The 21,506-nt window shown below is 34.7% G+C and overlaps 2 pseudogenes; both read right to left on the bottom strand.

Annotated features, from left to right (window-relative positions):
- Positions 1–2,905: 2,905 nt before the first annotated feature.
- Positions 2,906–3,573, bottom strand: LOC120163759 (annotated as a pseudogene).
- A 2,080-nt stretch (positions 3,574–5,653) lies between these two features.
- LOC120163758 lies at positions 5,654–7,031 on the bottom strand (annotated as a pseudogene).
- Between the last annotated feature and the right edge of the window lie 14,475 nt (positions 7,032–21,506).

Here is a 21,506-nt window from a genome sequence, read left to right on the forward strand (position 1 = left end):
TTTTAGGGTTTAGTCCAAAAATGAATATATAATTTTTAGGTTATTTTGATCGTCAAACAAGCTTAGAAATAATTCAACAGCCTCAAAATCCTCAAAATCCATCATCAATTCATAAAACCCTAACATGAAAATAAACCCTAAAATTTGATAACTCAAAATTCAAACAAGATTAGCATGTAATAATGGTACCAAATGATAAAGCTCTTTGAATATAACAATTTTCTATTTCAAGGTTGAATCCAAAATCCAAAGGAAATTGCTCAAAAATGAAAAATAAAATTTCTCTTACCTAGGTTATGAGGGGCACGAAATGGAGGTTGAAGAAGGCCTTATTTTCATGAAATTTCTAGTTAATTTAATGTTAATTTAGCATTTATTAAGCTTAAATGAATTTAAAATTCATATAATTAGGAAATGACAATTTTACCATTAATGAAACATGATAATTACATCCATACCAAGCCACATGTTCGTTAACATCTTCCAAAGTCAAAGATGAACAAAATATTATACCCTTGACAACTTTATCCATGCAACTTCCCAAGAATTTCAAATGAAGCCACCAGATGAATGACCTTCTTTTACACGTCGTTTGAGCTTAATTTCAAATGAGAAAATGTCTCTTTTTTTTTCTGTCAATCATTTTTGTTGTGGCATTCCTCCATTAACAAACTAGAGGGAGTGGCGAGCTAGGCGTCCGAGAGGAGCTAGCGAGCTAGGGCAGCTCGTGGTAGCCGAGAGAGCTTCGACAATGCACGTCGAAGGTTTTTTCTCCATCCCTTTGTTTTTTGTATCACTTATTATATTTAGGTTGTATGGATTGAATGAACTTCATGCCTTGTTGCTTGGAATATACGAACCCCACCATGAACTAGCCTTATTTGGTGGGTATTCATTATGGATACTTAAGTTTTATTTTAATGGATGGTTGTTTTTGTATGTTGTTATTTGTTTTGCTTATGATGGTTAATTCTTTAAAGTTGTAGGAGCCATGAGAGTAGCCATTTCTTAGGAGAATGCTTAGTGTTCGAGAGAATGACTAAGTAACGTATCTTTACTGTTTGAGTGAAAGTAAGGAGGATCCACACAAGCAAGGGGTTCTAGATAGTAACTAGACCGAATCCAACCTTAGATATAAGGCTAGGATTTCAATCGACTAAAAGGAGTAGTGTTCGGTCGAGAGGTTAGATGCTAGTGATGATGCTGAGTTGTATTGTCGTGACATATTATGTTGATCTGATCCAATAGGATCCCTGCACCTACTAACTCCGAGAGGTATTGCCATGGCATCCTCAACCTGTTGAGTCGCTTGACTAGAGATAGCATATGACACATTTTGTAAACTCTGTCGGGCAAGTAAGGCATAGAAGTAAGACCATCCTGAGAAAATAGGCTTAAGTTTCCTAAGTGACTCATATCATCCATTCCCATAGTAGCTTGTTGTGTGAGGATTCTAAAGTCATTTTATTCAAATCTAGTGTTTACATTCCGTATTGCCTTTACATTTTCAATTGATTTCACTACACTCAATTTATTTTTGCCAAGACATTTTCATCCGTTTTGCTACGACATCCATATTTGATCTCACATAACACCATCATTTCATTCCCACCAACATCCATTTCATTTTGCCTCAACATTCTCATTTGCACATACCATAGCACTAACTATATTTAGGTAATATAGATAATTGTCACTATATTACTTGTTCGATTGTGTATATTTGCACATATTTCATGACCATATTTAGTAGTCACAAATCGTGGACACATTCCTTAATTCAACTTATACTTCTATGCTATTATGGCTGGAAGCCGCATGTGCTACGCTTGGAGTTGATTCTTTTGCAGGTTTTGTGGTGCTTCTTTGGAATGTCTAGAATGGTCAAAATTCACTAGTGTGTGAAGGAATGCTATAACCGGCTTGGGTGATTGTGGCCAATGCCAAAGCTTTGCATCATGACTTCATTAGTGCTCACCGAAATCAAACCCCTAAAAGGGCTAGTGTTTTCAAAGTCAACCGATGGGGCTACCAATTGGACAGGTTGTTAAATTAGATGTCGATGGTGCTTACAACCCAACGATTAAAATGGTAGCGGTAGGTGTTATTGCTCGCGATATAGGTGGTTCGATTATGGGCTGTTTGGCTACTACTTCCGAAGGTATCTATGTACCGATTTTGGCCGAGTTGCATAGTCTAGCCGCGGTTATCAATCATGCAATTGAGGAGGAATGGTGAGACATTATTATTGAGTTGGATTTTACTACAATTGTTAATCTTTATAATGATACGTCTGGTGATGAATCTAATGTGGGTGTTCATATGGAAGCTATTCAAGAGAAATGTATTATGTTTAATTGTTGCTTTGTGTCTTATGTCAGTCGGGAAGCAAATAAGGTTGCTCATAAGTTAATTAAGAGAGCCCTTGATTGTAATATGTCCTATTTTTATGAGTCTGATGTCCCGACATTTATTGCGTCTGATGTAAGACATGATTGTTTGATGGTTGATTAATGGATTTTGGGCACTCTTTTCCCCATATAGGAACCCAACCTTTAGGTTGTTAGAAGGAGTTTTTAATGAGGTCCGACTTTCTTTCAAAAAAAAAATGTCTACAAAAGTAGATATTATATAGTTGAAATGGTGAACCGATTTTATTATCAAAGTATTATAAATAGGATATATATTAGGGGTAATGAAAATGTAAAGTATGCATCATCAGAATAGACTCATACGCCAATATTATTTTTAATATATAATTTTGAGGACAGCTTTTCTTCTTGAGGATTAATTTTAACAAAAATGAAAGATGAATGGTTTATTTAACAGAGATTAAAATAAAACCCCATGATAATATGGCTCATCTCCCAACAGAAACTGATCAGATATTCAAACCAATCCCCAGTCCACTAATAATCAAATGACAAAAAACAATTAAATCCAACTTCTGAAAATCCAGATTGATCATCGTTTCCAAAGAGATTATCTTGTCAAAAATATCTAATAATCAATCATGTCCATGAAGAGAAGCCATTGCGATAACCGCAAGCTTCTGCAGATTCAACTTGACAACTGTGTCCACAAACATCTTTGTATCTTCCCCAGTGTTCCCTTCTGGTATATCCACTATATAAGACTCCAAAACAATGGTGTACGCTTTCCCTTCTTTATGGAACCCATTCACCGAGGTGACCGACCTGTAGTTCCTCAGCCTGTGCTCGCCTCCCACAACCCGAAAGCTTAGTATGTGCTTTTCGTCGTCCAGGATCTCGAGCCTCTCTGTGCTCGTTGACGCAGGGAGGCCCGAAATCACGGTGACTTTCCTGATGCTACCGACGCCTCCGTCACCGCACATGTTGCAGCTCTTGATGAAGTGCTTGTATTTCTGGGGCTTTTCGAAGCTCCGGACGAATGGCCACACCGTTGAACCGGGGCGTTGATGCGTTGCGTTATTAGCGACGTGCATGTGTTGGGGATCGGCTCGAATTTGTGGTTTGTTTGAATGAGGGGCTTCAGCTCCGAATATTCTTCTTTGGATAGGCCTTGAGGGGGCGTTTCAGTTGAGTCCATGGCTAATGAGTTTATACAAGAACCAAATTATATTTATAGCTCCGAATATGTAGGTCCCTCTTACTATAATTGTGGTTTCGGTCCCTCTTACAATAAGTTTAAACATATTTAGAGCTTAAATTGTGGTCTCCGTCCCTCTTACTATGTTTAAACTTATAATTTATCCTATACTTGGCTATTCAAAATAGTTAATGTGTAGGTCGAGTATTCAATCGAGTCGAGGGAAGTCAAAAATTGAGGTAATCGAGTTGAAGAAATATATTTTATAACTCAAAATTTATATGAAACTTTTTAGTCGATTTTATGAAATTTGAGTAGCTCGAGTTTCTCTTTAAATTTAGTTATAAATATCTATAATGTTATGATACTAATTGATTCTAATTTGAACGGCTTTATATAACTATATATGAAATTCATACTTTTTTTTTCATATGTGATATATATATCATACAAAGTTGAGAGGCTCGACTCGAACTTAAAAATCAATCCACTAGTTATTAAAAACTTTGAGTTATTCAAGTCCTATTTTAAAACTCAAACTTTATTTGATTTTTTTTATTAAGTCGAGTTTAAAAAATTATGAATTCATTCGATTTTTTTTACTTTGAATGAAATAAAAAAATTCAATTTTTCACGTTGATTTTTGCTTAACCCTGATAATGTGATTTTACTCGGAAAACACATGTTATAGACATGTTAACAAGGATTTTGTGTGTAAGAAGTAGTATGTTTAAGAAGAAGAAAAATATGTTGACATTTTAAGTTGAATGATGGAAGGTTTAAGTACTTAAATTAACTAGTGGCATTATAAAATCATAGAGTTTGAACATAGTAGGACCAAAATCAAATTTTGACCCATATCTCTGTTTTTTTATATTCCCTTTCGGGACATTGAATGAGAAGTTTTTGTCCTTTCCTCAAAAAATGTGCTGAATTCTAAATTTTACAAGTTGGGACGCTATATTTGGTAAGGACTTTGTCTTTAGCTTCTTGAGGTTGTATTAATTGTGATTTGGGTTCTGCTCTTCTGGAAAGATGACAAAAATGGATTAGTCAATACCTCAGTAATATTATAATTTTTAATAGTCTAGGAATTATATGGTAATATTTGTTTAAAATTTTATTAATCGATTTATAATATACACTCTACAAATGCAACTGTTTGATTCAGTTGACCTGACCCATTGAAATGTTGAACCGAGTCCAAAAAAATCAAGTGGTTCTTAAAAAAAACTCTATCGGGCAATGTACGTATCAAAAAGTTTTCTATAATCGGGTATCCGGCCTGACCCGATAATATATTAATTTCAAATTATATTTTTATTTTAGGTTCCTTAATCCTTAAAATTAAATTTAAATCCCTAATTTTTTTTCTAGGTTTGTATAATTAAGTTTTAAGTTTTAATTTTTTCAAAAAAAATTTAATAATTTGTTAATATGAGATTCGAAGGAAAAAAATCATCATCAGTACTAATAATTTTAATGTTTTTTTTTTTGGAAATAAACTTGAATATATATATATATATATATATATTCAAATATTTATCCTTAAAACTAACTTCAAATCACTAATTTTTGTGTATGGAATACATATTAAATAAATTTTTAAAATTTTATGTGTTTTCTTTGTGTTTTTCTAAAAAAATATATTTAAAAAATATATATGAACCGGATACAGAGTCTCGAAAATACAATTACATGGATTTGGTAGTAACACGATTATCAACTTAATAAATCTTAAAAATAAGTAATAATTCTTATGCTTTTAATAAGGTGTACCACATAGTTCAAGATTCATGTACATATTAACTGATAAAGCAGATGGGCAGTCAAGTTGGTTATCTTAGTTACAATTTTTTTGGTAAAGAAATAATCTCTATTCAACGGCTCCAAAGGATTTGGTAATATTCCAATAGTTTATCTGAATCAACCTTTTTAAAGTGATGTCTTATCTTAAACTTATTCTTTCTAAGCAGAATCTTAAACTATTCTTACTTTGTTTACCGTTAATCATCATAAAGAAATATAGAAAAACCAAGAATATTAATACTGATGAACATAAAACAACATGGTTGCCCAACACAAGGTGAGATTGTTCTTGAAGCACATATATAAACTTGTGATGACCAGTTAACTGATAGGAACATCCAGGAGATGGGGAGCTGTTGTGGTCCACTGTTTTAGAGGCAAAATATACTGCAGATTCCAGGATTTCATGTGACAGATCTAACCAACTTCCCCTCTCCTGTGATCTTTAACTTTCACCTTATGGATCATATTAGGCTGCAAAGTTAATATTTTTCACCCAAAAAAAAATTTATTTATTTTATCAAGTAACCTTCAACTTTGAACAAATTTAGCTCTAGCATTCCAAAATGGTTTTGAGACAGAAAGTTCCCAAGACAAACCACCCCATAAGGAGCAGAGAGAATGAGAACAGTCCAACCAAGAATGGCCAGCCGACCAATACTAAACCGAGGCAGAGCACCACCATGGAAGGGAGGAAAGATCTTATTATCGACATGTTGTCGACCCAATGACCCTTGAATAGTATTAGGAAGACACGGTTAGCATGTTCCAATCCATCGATCCGTTGTAGAAGAGTCGGTTGAGACAATTGGCGACGAATGAGTGAGAGTGGCATGTGAAGAGGTTGTAGTTCTTGTGCACACTCGATCGCAACGCATCGTCCCATGTGATCGCTGTCCCGTACTTGGAATGCTGGTAACCTTGCTTGCATGTGTGCGCCGACATGTTCAGAAGAAACCAACACTCATTCAACAATAAAAGTAGTTAATGACAAAAATTAACTCACAAAACAGTATGTCTTTGTGTGCATCAAGAGATGTAAAAAAGGTTCGACTCGGAGTGTCTGCACAAAACTATACCTTTTCTCTATCAAGTTGAAAATATCGAGCTGTGGCACCAAAAGAGAATTCATCAACATTCAAAAAATTCGATCCTGAAAAGTCGAAAATAGCTCCATCCTCCCTGTAAATGCCAATGTGTCCAATGAAGGGTGCCAACCATGACACAACAGGGAGAGGAGTCCAAACTAGATAGCAAGGCAACTTTGCATTCCTTTGAATCAATTTCATCTAATGGCCACAGTTCATGCTGAATGTTAGAAGTAGAAATCAAAAGTTCAACATCATAAGCTTGTTTTAAATCCATTGGAAGTCTTCCTCGTGACGTACGGATAGTTGCAGTTCTTGATGATGAACTATCACCATTTCAAGCGGCACCCTCAGAAGATAATGGCAACATTCTACTCGTACAGATGATAGTATCATTCTACAAAAAGGAAAAATGTTACCTTAGATTATAACATCAAAATTAGATATATACGACTATCTCCGAATACATGGAAAAAGCTCTTAAATCCAACCCGCTGTTGACACATATCCGACACTGGATAACGGGCGCTGAATAACATAGAATCTAAGCATACATATCGATTCTTGGTGTATAGTCTATCAATAACCGAAAAACAATCTACAGCCTAAATGAAAATTCATTCAATTCCTAAATTCTGAAATCCTTTCTTTAAAATGATCACCTGGGTTCTGGGAAAATATCAAAGAGCAGAGAGGGGTAAAAACAAACATATCAATATCTGTAATTATCCAAATAATATAATCTATTTCATAGCATGCTTTCGATTTCCTGTGCATCAGATCCTGTTCCTTCAGCCAAAATAATCATATTTAAACACTAAAGCGCTCTATTATCGTTACTGCAAAATCAGCAAAATACAGCTTTCTTACTACCATTTTCTCTACCTAACAGTCATGAATTCAAACTACCCGAAAATACTAATCTAAATTCAATTCCCATATGTTCAGATTAACTTTTCAGCCAAAACAAGCAGGACCCAGAAAAAGTATCATAATGCATTAAAACAAAACAAAATCTTTAACTCCATGTAATGCGTATTCAATCAAGAAAAAGAACAGATCGAAGCATTAGGGGGGGAACTGTAAAATTTGGACAAATGATGAAAGCTGATAGTTTCACTAACCTAAAGCTTATTGCTTTGAAAAAAAAAGTAAAAGAAAATAAAATCGAAAGTTGAACAAAAGGAAATGATAAATGATTTGCTTGAGGGTTTTGAATGCTGTTGGTGTTGTTCAATTTGAAGAAGCAAGCAAAGAAGTGATTTATATATTGTGAGAGAAGTAGAAGAAAATAAATTAGGGAAAAATCAAAAGAAAAGTAAATATGATTAATTAGATTGTTACGTGATTCTAATTGTATGGGCGATTTGACCTAAATATCACTCTACCACCCTAATATGCCCTAAATAACATTGTTTGACTAATATTTCTCTAACTAACACACTTTCGTCTGAGGTGATAATAAGGCGCTCTGCCGATAACGTGTTTTAAAGAAATTTTAGCTGACTGGGTTGACATGCGAGTAAGGCGTATTTCCAGAAACGCACCTTACATGGGTTTCTGCTAAATGAGATGCCAAACAGGCAAGGCGCGTTTCAGGGGGAGCAATTTCACGGGATTCGGTGACACGTGGGTAAGGTGCGTTGCAGGGAACACGCCTTCCATTAAAAGTTATTAAATTCCCACATGTTTTCCCACCTAACACTCTCCTCCTCCCCCTATATAAACCCCTTCAACCCCCTACATTCTTCACACCAAAATAATTTTTTCTCTCTAATATAACTCAAATTCGTCCCTTATTTGAGTTTAAAATTTTTTATTAGTTAGTAAGAAATTTATTTTTAAATTAGTATATTTTTTAAAAAGTTGTTATATTTTTTTATAAATATTTTTTATAAATAATATTATTTTTTATAAAATAATATTTATATAATTATTATTTTTTTAAATATATTAATTATTTATTATTTGTGCTAATTATATTTGTTTGCCTATAATTATAAAGAAAATGAAAATGTCGTTGCGATTAGATGCAAATCATATCTCAAGACATTTTAGTGATATGGTAATATTTTTTTTAATTTATGTTAATGTTTATATTTTTTTAATTTAAATTTATCATGAATTCATATTAATTTTAATTTTTTGGAATGTTTATTAATTAGGAAAATGAACGTATTTTGGAGATATTTATTCGAAACACGAAGATACCGACACTAACACATATTTTACCGTATCTGTCTTCCGCCGGGTTCGGATATATTACGAAAGTTGTTGGCAGTTGCAAACTCGAACCCACCCTAATTTCTGCATTAGTTGAGAGGAGGAGACCGGAGACACACACATTTCATCTTCCATGTGGAGAGTGTACAATTACATTGGAGGATGTCTCAATGCATTTGGGGCTTCCTGTTGATGGAAATATTATGTGTGGTGTGACCGATCGTGATTGGCATTCAATATGCATGGAGTATCTTGGAGCTGCTCCGACAGATTTCAATGGAGGTAGAATATTGTTCGCGTGTTGTGAGTACTATAAAATATACGCAAATAATGTGCAAGTATACACAATCGCTCAAGTAATATAATGATGAGTGAGTATCGTCTCCACAGGGATTGGGTGAAATTACAAAAGTCTAACCAAAGCAATGTACTATTCTATCTAAGTATAGTTAGTCTTGATATATACAAATGTCACGACAATGTAAATGTGTATGCTGGTGGATATGGAGTGATGGTCTGATGGTGTAGCAAATGGAAATGCAATGGCAATGATGGATGTTTAATGTTGAGTATGGTAAAATGTCAAGGCAATGAAAAATGGTAAAAACAGTAAATAAAAAGAGAATAGAATGTAAAGAAAATAATCCTCACGTGACAAGCTTCCAAGAGAATGAATGGTAGGGATTGATCTACGGATGCTAAACTTATTTCTCAAGTATATTTAAGCTAACTGGTCTTTACTTACTCGACAGGGCTTTCCTAAAGTGTTCTAAAGAACCTAACAGAATAGGATGCCAAGGCATCTGCTCTCACATAACGATGTTGGACAGCCTACCCTATTGATAAAGACACCATTTTTAGTCGTTGAAATCCTATCCTAGTCTCTTCCGAGATCTAAGGGATTAAGTTATAATATTCCTAGGCCGGTTCAAAGCCTCATGAAAATACTATAACCATTGCTTATGAGGATCTTATCTTGCGTTTCTTCCGAATACTTACAAGTATTTTTAGTCTAGGATTCTTCCGAATACCTAACCTTCATCTAAGAAATGGACATTTCCATGCCTCTTACAAGCCTAGATGGTGAAGCATTCATAAGCAAAGAAATAAAGAACCAAAATAAACTTAAATATACCATTAAAAATAAAGTTTAAACATCCATTAAACCAACCACCACCAAATAAGTTAGTTCATGGTGGGGTTCAAAATATCCAAACACAAAGTCATGAAAATATTTGTTCCAACAACCCACAAATAAATATAAAATAGCAGCAAAAAGGGAAGTTGAGAAGAAGCCTTCGACGCGCCACCGGAGGTCTCCTCTCGGCCACCGTGAACCACCTAGCTCGCTAGCTCCTTTCGGCTCCTAGCTCGCCACTCCTTGGAGCTTTATCAACGGAGGAATATCCAAGGAAGAAGAAAGGAAGAGAGAAAATAAAAATGTGATTTTTGCTACCGTATGTGTCCTTCTCTTTTTTCTCCCCCATGAGGTGTCAAATATAATAAAAAATATCTAGGGGTAATGATGAGGTTGTTGGGTGCAAAATACCCCTCATACCCCTAGAATCACATGTTGGGTGTGAACCTTATCCTCCAAGTGGCAATGATCATTTGGTAGCTCTGGCAGGCGGTTACAACAGTCCTTCACGTGCAGAGACAGCTGTGCAGTGCCAGCTGTCCTTATGCAGAAATATTTTTTTATCTTTTTTCTACGCCGAAAATGCCAAGGCATTTCAATCTGCTTTAGCAACGTGTGATGCCTTGGCATTACTTCCTAAAGAATCCTTTTTTCTTGCTATTCCATGCACACCACAAACAAACTGCACCTTTCCCTCAAACAGCACCATTAAGAAATAAAATAACACAACCACCACAAATGCACTATATACAACTACATGATCCTAAAATGCCTAAAATGAGCTTTTAAACAAACAATAACTTAAGTGAAAAAGGCCTTAAAAGTAGCCTTTGTAGGAAGTTAACACACCCCCAAACTTAAGCTATTGCTTGTCCTCAAGCAATGGATAGCAGTTACATAAGCAGAATGTCATGACAATTTTCTACAATAGGGGCGTAGGACAAAATTGAATTTCAACCCTCAGAGAAAAAAAATAAGCTTCAACATGCTAGACTTATCAAGAATTCAAGTACTTTTCCCTAGGTCAAGATCCCTTGTGGTAGTGTGTGTGCGTGATTGTATCCAATCTATACTTAGCAAACTTAGACTATTTCTAATCAAGCCCCCTAGTTTTTTCCAAGGCATTTACTTATTCATCAAGCACATTTTTACTCCCATTTCTTTGATTTTTTTTAAATGCTGTTACGAAGGGAGTCAGCTCATCACACCTACTCTCCCACACTCTAGATGAAAGGGAGCATACCTTCCACCCCCGAGCTAGTTAAGTAGAGTCATCCCGTGACTACTTTTATTCACTCATATGCACAAGGCTGCCATTTATTAAAGAAAGTTCCAGGAAATGCCACATCAAAGAGGAGTGCTCCTCTACAACTATGCCTAAGTATTTATTCACAGTTTCATTTTTAAGGGAGTTTGTTTTTTATTTTTCTTTTAAGCACAAAACTATATTTCAATGCCAAAACTAACTAGTGTTCTTTCATAAAAATTTTCTAAATTTTCTAAGTATAGATAACATACAAATCGTGTAAAAGTTTTTCACAAAGAATCAAACCCTAGAGTGAGTTCTATCATTCTCAACAGTCATTTACATTCAGATTCTAGCCTAACATTATCATCATCGGGTATCCTCAAAACATTTCATCTAACTGTCCTACCATTTTCTGATGCCATGGCATAAACATATGCTAATGCTATCATGCATATGACCTACCAAGAACCATACCTCCCCCAAACTTAAGGGAAGCATTGTCCTCAATGCTGAAAGAGAACTATACTAAATATAAACTATATGCCATGCAATGAAATGCAACTAAATGAGAATGGATGTAAAAGAGGTACCTCAATGAGTGCGTGGTGTTACCTTGGAGATGCTAGCAGCTCCTCGTCGAGTGCGCTTGCGTATACGTGCTGGGCTGGACTCGGACGAAGTGGAGTAATAATGCGCAATATTGGAGCGTCCAGCCGTGGTTTTGATGCATTTGCCACGACGTGGTGCAGGAGAAGGTTTGGGTGCTGGGACAGGGTTGGGTGTTTCTTCGACAGGGACAGTGACTGGATACTCAGGAGTTTCAGAACGGTGCGGAGTAGGACTCGGATCATCAGTGGGAGGATTGGCTGCATCTTGTTCGGGCTCTAGAGATGCCTCGGCATTAAATGCCGACAGAATTTCGTCTGGGAAGCCAGGGAAATTTTGTTGACCGTGGGGAATAATTTCTTGAAATATTGATTCCACCTCAGCATCTCTATGCTTCACGTATCCAAAGAAGTTACGGATGTCACCGTGTAAAGCATGCAGGTGTGTCTGAGTCTGCATCACAGCTTCCTCGAGAGCAAGTAACCTTGCCTCGGCATTTGATTGTGTAGTACCTGCAGATTGCTCATGAACAGATTCTTTAGATTTAGGATTTTCAAGTCCTAATAGCAGTGGGAGTCTGGCTTTAGTGATGCCCGATAAACCAGGTAAAATTTCATCAAAAGCATTTTCCTCAACTTTTTTCTTACGACATAAAGCGGTAATTAAGTTAGGAAACACCAAAGCACTTGCCTTTTTACCCAAATAGTCGTTAACTTGCTGAACAATAATACGACCCACATCGATCGGACGAGATTCCATTATAGAATGTAAAAGTAATAAGCGTGAAAGTGATACCGTCGTGTTGTGAGAAGTAGGCATGAGTTTATGCTTAAGGAAGTGATTCCATAACGGTTGACCGAGTATCGACTCGTTTGACGCCCATTCCACTCAGTGTTTTCAAAACAAAGGTCCTCCAAGACCCCATCGTATGTGTTGCTATCAGCCTCCTCTTCGAACTTGGCATGGTTATCCATAACATCCTGCAAATGAAAATAACGATTAATAGCAGAAGGTGTAAAACATATCTGCTTACCTCGAACGAAGATGGAGTATTGGTTGGGCTTGGAAATATTTGCGTAGAACTCCTTAACCACCGAGGCATTAACCGAACCAGGATGACGGGTAAATTTCTTCCACTTGAGCGGTGTTACGATGTCCATAACATCGGGTCCAAAACCACCATCAGTTTCCTCGGTAAAAATAAATCCTAACTCAAAAAAGAGTTTCCGGTTCTTGAAGTTTTGGAACCGAGCCTTGGCCTCGTCATCTTCTAACTGTTGCCAAGCGGTAGTGTCGGTTGGAGCCGGTATTTAACGAATCGTTTTCGTGTGTATATGAAGCAAGAAAAATGATAAAGGAAGAAACTTTTGAAAGCTTTAAAAACTTGGATGTATTTTGGCTATGGAGAGAGAATAAAAAAAGAAAAAGATGAATGAAGGAAAGAGAAAAAGTAAAAGTAAAAATGAAAGAGAAAAAAAAATTAATAAAGAAAGAGAAAAGAAAAAGTTAAAAATTTAAGAGGGAAAATGTGTGATAGGATGGGTAAGAGAGGAGTGAGTTGGTGGGGGTTTGTGCGTGCATGGGGAAGGAAAAAAACTGCCAAAAGGTAATGATGGTGATAGGACAAGTCTGTGGAAAGAGAAAAAGAAATGTCAGAAATTAAATTAAATAAAAAGAAACAAATCAAAAGAATATCTCTCCAATTAATGCATTGTCCTTTCCTCCCTTTGGTAACCGCTCCTTGCACAGTTTTCAGCACTGTGGTCCCTACAAATCATATCAAAAATTAATTACAAAATAAAATAAAAATAAAAATAAAGAAAAACTTAAATTTTAAATTTTTATTTATGCACAGACACAAATTCAATGCCGTGGCATCGAATTTTGGTTCTCCTCTGGGCACGCTTCAGTATTGTGCAGACGTAACACGTCCTTGTTGTGTGGTGGTGGAGCTCCATTTTAGGCTTTCAGACGCTGGCCATTGACCTTGAAGATCGTCCCATTGTCTATTCTCTTGATGTCAATAGCTCCATGGGGATAGACATAATGCACCTCAAATGGTACTGACAATAGAGATTTGAGTTTCCCAGGAAAGAGTTTGAGTCTGGAGTTGTAAAGCAAGACTTATTGTCCCTCATGAAAATGCCGTGGCATCAATTTATGGTCATGCCACTTCTTGGTTTTCTCCTTGTATATCCGAGCATTCTCATATGCTTATGCTCTAAACTCTTCCATTTCGTTAAGTTTAAGTATTCTCTGCTCCCCAGCTAGTTGAGCATCGAAATTCAATCGCTTGATGGCCCAATAAGCTTTGTGTTCAAGCTCAACCGGGAGATGACAAGCTTTACCATACACCAACTTAAAGGGTGACATCCCCAAAGGAGTCTTGAATGCAGTTCTGTACGCCCAAAGTGCTTCATCCAACTTTGACGACCAATCCTTACGCCTTGGGTTCACCACTTTCTCTAAAATCTGCTTGATCTCTCGATTAGATATCTCTGCTTGGCCATTTGTCTGCGGATGATATGCCGTGGCAATCTTATGTCGAACTCCATATCTCTTCAATGCCTTGGCAATCAACTTGTTATCAAAGTGGGTTCCCACATCACTAATGATAGCACGAGGTACTCCAAACCGAGTGAAAATATACTTGTGCAAAAACTTGAGTACGGTCTTGGAGTCATTCCTTGATGTTGCTATTGCTTCCACCCATTTTGACACATAATCCACAACAAGCAATATATATAATTTTCCTTCAGAAGATGGGAATGGTCCCATGAATCGATACCCCACACATCAAACAGCTCTATCTCCAAAATATTTTACAGCGGCATTTCATGTCGTCTGGAGATGTTTCCAATCCGTTGGCATCGATCACATCCTTTGTAAAATGCTTGGGCATCTTTGTAACACCTCCAACCCGTATCCAACCCGGATACGAGTCCGAAGTGTTACATTGACTTTTCAAACCTTGACTCTTAAGAAAAATCCCGGGAAATTTAAAACTTTATTTAAACCAAAATATAGACTTTATTAGAGTGCTCGTACTTAATGACTTATTACATGCCAACACTTTATACATAACCAAATACATACTTTGTCAAATATTTCTGATATGATCTTTTGGTAAGGAAAACTGACCTGTCTTGCTCCGCATTACTCTTTACTCTTTTTGAAACCTACGTGTGAAACAATCACACGCTAAGTCGAAGACTTAGTGAGGCATAACAACTTATAATGCACTTTATAACATATACCGATACATGCATGTTCTGTTCTATCATGTTATAGAAATTCCATGCATTTTTCATATCATATAAAATCATATCAGATTAATTACAGTAAATACATACATACACATAATTCATCATTAACAGTTTATCATGTAATCACATACTTTGTCAATCAAACACTATACACACACAACATCATATCATTTCTATAGCATTTATCATACCACTAACATATATTTGTTCATATCTCTGGATTAGCCCATGTACATATGTGAGAACTATCGATATGTGAGTATAGAGGTTGTGCACTGATGCTGTCACCACAGCTCGTATAATTGCACCGAAGTGCCGCGTAGAATTGCACCGTAGTGCCATATAATGATGTCCATAAGGACCACATAGAATTCCTTAAGAATCATATACATATGCTAGGGATCATATATGTGTCTTTCCAGACTTCACACTTGTTCCAAAGAATATACATATGTCCCGAAGGACCGCGTAGAATTACACCGTAGTGCCATATAATGATGTCCATAAGGACCACATAGAATTCCTTAAGAATCATATACATATGCTAGGGATCATATATGTGTCTTTCCAGACTTCACACATGTTCCAAAGAATATACATATGTCCCGAAGGACCGCGTAGACCCTCGACTCTTGGCATGCCAACTATACCCCTAGCTCTCATGACACATAACATGGGCGTTATCATTTATTTCATTTCAAATATTCACATAAACTTGTAATTCACTTTCACATATCACGTATCACATAGCTTCTTTTCATATTATCACATAGTCACGTATTTCACTTACACGTAGATCATTTCCATATAATTCACATGTCACATATATCATGTTTTCATATAATTTCTATCATTTCTCACCCAATCACCTTTATTCATATAACCATACTTATCATATCTTGTTCACATAAGATCATATACTTCATATAATATATAGAAACACCTAGAACACTTTCACGTAGCTTATAGTCATAGGTCTTATCTCATAACATATACTTGTTTTCACATATATATTTCATATCATTTCTTATACCATCACATAATTCATTTAACATACATAACATATTATGTAACATTATAATAGAAATACCTATAAGTCATATCACTTAGAGCACATATATACTTATAGTCACATTGCTTATATCTTAATCTTATGCCTTCTCTTAGACATATATATTCACATGTTCAGGTAATCCACCATTTCATCACATAATTATGTATTCATATAACTCATTTCATTTCATTTCATATTTATCTATATATATATCCTCAAGATTTATCCTAATATAAATCATATAGCACTCTTATAATTCATATTCATATTCATCTAGGGCAGACTTATAAACATATCTCACTTCTATTATTTCTTTATATATAATCTAATCTGTTTACTTAATTCAATTTCATATAACTCCTATAATCTTCTCATATAACTTCATAAATTTCTATCATACAACCCATGTGTTATAGTTTTATTTAAACATATGAATCTTTCCCATCTAGCTTATCTTATATGTTCATCTTATCATTTATGTTCAAATCTCCTAGTTAGTGTACTATTCTCACTTCATCCTATAGATCAATATTATCCAGCTTATTTCACTTATCATATAATAATAATTATATTTTACTATGATCACATAGTTTATATCTCATATAATTCATAACCTTTCTTATGTAATTACTTATACTTTATCATCTAACACATAAAAGAACAGATCAATCCATATAATCAAGCATACATACATGCATATTCAACTCATGCCTTTAATCATGCATTCATGTGTAACACTTCAGGAAATAGACTCATCGCAAGTCTTATTCCCATCGCACATCATATACTATTGAATATGCACTCACCTGGTCTCACTAGTCAATTCCAATCTCTTATCTTTCCCTTGATCGATCTTACTTGCCAAACGTTCCGGAATTGCTTTATGCGTAGAATCTACATAAATGTACATTTCGAGGCAATCATTAGATACCTACACCTTGTAATTGGATACTAGCAACTTAAACGAACTTATTAAACCCATATTCCCAATTTCCTTTAGGGGGAATCGGTTCCCTACTATGGGGGTATCGATTCCCTAATGACATTCTGGAAATGTTGTTCGTTTGAAGGGGTATCGGTTCCCCTTGAATGGGTACCGATTCCCCTTGCCCAGAAATCATATTTTCAACCCGAAAATTACTTCATTTCCACTCAAACACTTCATATATCATCCCCTTTTTATTCTTAACTCTAGTACACATACTTAAACCAATATATATTCATTTATTTCATCTTAAACCTAAAAATCCTATCTTTCATATGAGATTCAAAAATCATACCAAATTTTCAATGTGTTCAAATTCCAATTCTAACACTTCATACTTCTTAATTAGATTGATGACAAGTCAAATTCATCCATAAAACTTCAACAACCATACCATATCAAAATTTCATCTTAAAACTCATATTGCAAATTCCTTCATAATTCCTTTATCTTATTGTTTAAATCCCATATAAGCTTTCCTTAAGCTTATTTAATACCCAAAGAATCAAAACTAAGCTTAAAACTCCAGAATTAACCAACTAAAATTAAACTTACCTTTGCCTTGCTCTCCCACGTATGAAGAAGAAGAAAGGAGCAGAGAACTCTGGATACTTCTCAAATTTCCCACGTTTATATTACCTTAAAAAAATTTATAAAAATCTTTCTGATCAAATGACCATAATACCCTTAATTTCCTTTAATAATTACCAAATAACCTTCAATATATATTCAAATAATCATTGAATTCTTTCATTCTTCTACTTTAGTCACCAAATTCTGAAACTTTACAATTTGGTCACTAACCCGGTATTGCGGATGTTACAAATCTCCCCTCCTTTTAAGAAAATTCATCCTCGAATTTTCACTGCACCTCTTAATAAGAACATATCTTCTAATGTTCTTATGTTGCTTTTCCTGACTTATTCTTTCTTATCATCATCAGAACTTACTTTTCAATCCTTTAGTTTTCCGACTATCTTTTTCGTTTATACATTCATCCTCTGTTGCTTATCATATCAACAATAACCAGTAATACCAATCCATTGTTGTCTTTTCTCTCATTCGATTATGCATCTTTCCTTTGACCTTTCTAAAATTCAATATAATATCACTCATCATGTTGACAGTAACATCCATCTCTATATCATAAATCCATCTATTTCTTCATAACTCTCTAATTACCTTATAATCATACCAAACTTGTATTTCGTCATCATTTGACCAAAACACAACTTTAAATCTTCTTCAATGTGATTAAACATATACTTTAAGGAGTCAAACAATATTTTCACATCACCTTGCACACTTGTCTTATTTCTATATCAAAATTGTCCTCTGTACTTCCATATTTATCGGATCTGATCCTTTTAAATCAATCCCTTTCATTTCTTTATTCCTTATACATAAATCATATATTTCCTTTCATGTTCACATACTCTTGTCTTATCACTTATACTCATCTTTATGTACCAATCTTCATTGCATCCTCATTACTCTAATAACCCATTTCTTATACCTAACTTAATTCTTCATCATTCTTATACTTGTATTTTTCTTCCTGAAGGTTCCATGAAAATACTTATCTCAGTTTCTACATCATAGCTATCTGCTCAGAATATACAACCATATTCAAATTCACATCATAATCAATTAACTCAACTTTATCTTTTCCTTCAATCTTATAACTCTATCACCTTTACTCTGACAGCTAGTCAATAACATATGTTCAATCTAGGGTACAAACCCTAATCAACCAAACACATACATCCTTTCAAATCGAAATTATCTTAAAATTTGCTTACTCAACTTATCAATTTCACCTTTATTCTCATACATCCTGAAATTTCTTTTACTCAAACTCAACATTCTGACTTCCTGTGTCCTATCATCTGATCATCGATATACATATTCTCAAACTCTTCTTATCAATCCTCAGCTTTACTTAAATGTACAAATTCTTACTTCCTTTTCCTTTACTATACCACATTACTATGATCCAAATATGCAACTGTATCCAGATCCATTGCAGATCTGGTTATCATATCCTGACAATATCTTATAATCTTATAATTCCAGTACATTTTTATCACATACTCTAGTTAGCCAATGCTAACTCCTTCCATCTTAACTGCAAACCCTTATCATAAACATACTCTTGTTTATGCGCAATACTATCACTTCGTTTCAAACTCATAAGCTCTGACTTTATACATCTTATACACTTGTCACTGATGCTCTTATCCTTGAGTTCTTCTATACGTACTCATCACGTACTTAGATCTTTTTAACCTTCTTATGGTGACACCTGTTCACCATATTATATCTTATCCACATAATAACAAAACTACTCTATATCATTTTTCCGATTCCAAACGATGAAAACTTTCTATCATTATTCAGATATGATTTCAGCTTTCTGAAATCAACTTTTGATCTTACTAGGCATTTCCTGAGGTGTCCGCTCTTCATCCTACCTGGCCAGGGCAGGTGAATAGCTATCACAATCAGGAATATCACCTTTCACTTACTTCAAAATTATCACGATCGGATTCCTACTGTATTAAACTATTCTTATTCTATTAGCAAGACAACATATTCCTTACACTATCAGATCAGAATTTTTTTTTTCAATCTATGTTGGCATGTACACCTTTTATGACACTTTGGACTTCGGTTTATGCCGAGAATCGGCTAAACCTTAGCTCTGATACCATTAAATGTAACACCTCCAACCCGTATCCAACCCGGATACGAGTCCAAAGTGTCACATTGACTTTTCAAACCTTGACTCTTAAGAAAAATCTCGGGAAATTTAAAACTTTATTTAAAACAAAATACAGACTTTTTTAGAGTGCTCGTACTTAATGACTTATTACATGCCAACACTTTATACATAACCAAATACATACTTTGTCAAATATTTCTGATCTGATCTTTTGGTAAGGAAAACTGACCTGTCTTGCTCCGCATTACTCTTTACTCTTTTTGAAACCTACGTGTGAAACAATCACACGCTAAGTCGAAGACTTAGTGAGGCATAACAACTTATAATGCACTTTATAACATATACCGATACATGCATGTTCTGTTCTATCATGTTATAGCAATTCCATGGATTTTTCATATCATATAAAATCATATCAGATTAATTACAGTAAATACATACATACACATAATTCATCATTAACAGTTTATCATGTAATCACATACTTTGTCAATCAAACACTATACACACACAACATCATATCATTTCTATAGCATTTATCATACCACTAACATATATTTGTTCATATCTCTGGATTAGCCCATGTACATATGTGAGAACTATCGATATGTGAGTATAGAGGTTGTGCACTGATGCTGTCACCACAGCTCGTATAGTTGCACCGAAGTGCCGCGTAGAATTGCACCGTAGTGCCATATAATGATGTCCATAAGGACCACATAGAATTCCTTAAGAATCATATACATATGCTAGGGATCATATATGTGTCTTTCCAGACTTCACACATGTTCCAAAGAATATACATATGTCCCGAAGGACCGCGTAGAATTGCACTGTAGTGCCATATAATGATGTCCATAAGGACCACATAGAATTCCTTAAGAATCATATACATATGCTAGGGATAATATATGTGTCTTTCCAGACTTCACACATGTTCCAAAGAATATACATATGTCCCGAAGGACCGCGTAGACCCTCGACTCTTGGCATGCCAACTATACCCCTAGCTCTCATGACACATAACATGGGCGTTATCATTTATTTCATTTCAAATATTCACATAAACTTGTAATTCACTTTCACATATCACGTATCACATAGCTTCTTTTCATATTATCACATAGTCACGTAGTTCACTTACACGTAGATCATTTCCATATAATTCACATGTCACATATATCATGTTTTCATATAATTTCTATCATTTCTCACCCAATCACCTTTATTCATATAACCATACTTATCATATCTTGTTCACATAAGATCATATACTTCATATAATATATAGAAACACCTAGAACACTTTCACGTAGCTTATAGTCATAGGTCTTATCTCATAACATATACTTGTTTTCACATATATATATTTCATATCATTTCTTATACCATCACATAATTCATTTAACATACATAACATATTATGTAACATTATAATAGAAATACCTATAAGTCATATCACTTAGAGCACATATATACTTATAGTCACATTGCTTATATCTTAATCTTATGCCTTCTCTTAGACATATATTCACATGTTCAGGTAATCCACCATTTCATCACATAATTATGTATTCATATAACTCATTTCATTTCATTTCATATTTATCTATATATATATATCCTCAAGATTTATCCTAATATAAATCATATAGTACTCTTATAATTCATATTCATATTCATCTAGGGCAGACTTATAAACATATCTCACTTCTATTATTTCTTTATATATATAATCTAATCTGTTTACTTAATTCAATTTCATATAACTCCTATAATCTTCTCATATAACT

Source organism: Hibiscus syriacus, unplaced genomic scaffold (assembly GCF_006381635.1).
Source record: "Hibiscus syriacus cultivar Baekdansim isolate YM2019G1 unplaced genomic scaffold, ASM638163v2 tig00111495_pilon, whole genome shotgun sequence".
Lineage (NCBI taxonomy): Eukaryota > Viridiplantae > Streptophyta > Magnoliopsida > Malvales > Malvaceae > Hibiscus > Hibiscus syriacus.